The sequence below is a fragment of the Phalaenopsis equestris genome, unplaced genomic scaffold, assembly GCF_001263595.1.
Source record: "Phalaenopsis equestris unplaced genomic scaffold, ASM126359v1 Scaffold000002, whole genome shotgun sequence".
Lineage (NCBI taxonomy): Eukaryota > Viridiplantae > Streptophyta > Magnoliopsida > Asparagales > Orchidaceae > Phalaenopsis > Phalaenopsis equestris.
This window is the reverse complement of record NW_018164444.1, coordinates 4,507,755-4,509,807: the sequence shown is the minus strand read 5'-3', so window position 1 is coordinate 4,509,807 and position 2,053 is coordinate 4,507,755.

Here is a 2,053-nt window from a genome sequence, read left to right as displayed (position 1 = left end):
ATATATATATATATATATATATATATATAAAAGAGGTTAAGTGAGATATATAAATAAATAAGAATTGTGTGCTAAGTATGTAACATCCATTAACAAAAATGGATGAAACACGACTAAAATGTAAACATCCATTTACAATTGATATTATATTGTAGGCCTACTAAAATATCACAGGTTTTTAATTTGAGCCGTCTATTTCTAATAAAAATCTAGAATGATGATAGTTATGTTCTCACAAATAAATACCTTGATTTGCATGAATTTCTTTAACTCTTAAGAGATGCGGCATGTTTCTCCTCAAATGTATAGGGATGTAGGTATTTGAGTTAATTGGTAGCGGCTCATTCAAAATTTGATATGTTCGTATTTTTCTCGTGTTCGAAGACTTTTGTGTTCGGCTCGTTAGAATTTGAATGAAAAAAAGAAATATTTACATAAATGCTAGCTTAGTCTATTATATTTACTAAAGAGATTGTTGAAGAAATAATGAAAATGGATAGATACGAAGAGATATTGGTCATGCGATGACAGCCAAATGATAAAAAAATAAGATCTGATAATCTAATGACAATGTTATAGTGATAGTTGATGCTAGTGTTGGCCCTCAATGTCAATTGCCAAATAAAGCCTTAAAATCCTTCATATATGTAAGTTTTTTCCTAATTTAAGCCTAGATCCAAGCTCACTTTACGTGAAGAATGAGTGTCTATTTATATTTTTTTAGAATATTATTTCAATAAATTTATTTATCATATTATAAGCTATCATATTTAATCGACTGGTTTAAGCTACTATACGTGTAAAAAAGAAGAAATATTACGTATGTGCGGACTTGCAGAAAATAGCGTGGATCGTGGTGGCATGATGAGATCCACATCATCAACCACTTATCTGATTTAGCAGGCCTAACATTTTCTCATATAAAGGAGAGTTGCACTTAGCAATGCTAACAATTTAATATTTATTTTTAGTGTCAAAAAGTTCATTTGGTTGAGTCAAACAATTTTAAATACCAAATTACAGCCAATTAAAAAAAAATTCGAATTGTGTGATTGGAATCTCCTTTGACCATTGGAAGTCAAAGAATATGGCACAATCATAAGCTAGTCAGCCTGCATAATTCTACAATGACTTGACAACAATTTTAAAATGTGTAATTATAAAGTGTAGAATCTCCAGTTTAGTTTTGATCATTGAAAGTTCAAAGAAAAGCCTTGGGAATGGCATCAATCGGAAATGGTTACCAAATTAAGGTGTTTAACCAAATAATATTAATATTAACACCCATGCCATAAGAAAATAAAGATGATGGATCAAAGATTTCATTGGATTAACGTGTGTAGTTGATATGTCATCACAAAAATTTCTTCAATTGACATGGATTTGAGATATTTTTTAACAGAAAATATTTTGATCCAAATTAAAAAATTATCTAGAGGTTTGATTTCACCAAGATTATAATAAAACTGGCTGTCTCGACAAGAGGAACCCAATAATACCAAAATTTGTCCAATCCGAGTCTAATCAAGCCCAAACAGCCAATATTTAGAGGCTTTGGGTGGTTAGTTGGAGCGTCAAATGAACTTCAAATTTGACGTATTTATAGTCAAATTGGGTGTCCTAATGAGAGGAATCCAACAAGCCTAAGATCACTCGATTATAAGGTTATTAAGACCCTTAAATCTTCAAAAACCCTTCTATTATCAAGAGAAATCAGTGTAGAATGTTTTATTTGGTGATCAAGGAAGTTATTCGTCAAAGGGCCAAAATTCTCCTCCCTTCCTATACATAAACTCACTCTCTTCACTTGAGGGGGGGTGGGGGTAGAAGAAAAAAAATTGAGTTGAATTCCAGTATTGTTCTGGACTGAGTACACGGTGATGGCTTCTAGACTCCATGGCTGCTGACCACCCCAACCATCATCTGTTGAATGTTGTCGAACATGTCGAGTTGCCCCTACGCATCATCGTCGATGAACAATATTGTGTACTGAAGTATCTTGAATACGGTGCTACGAAGGATATATAATGTGGTGTTGCAAAGTATCTTAAAT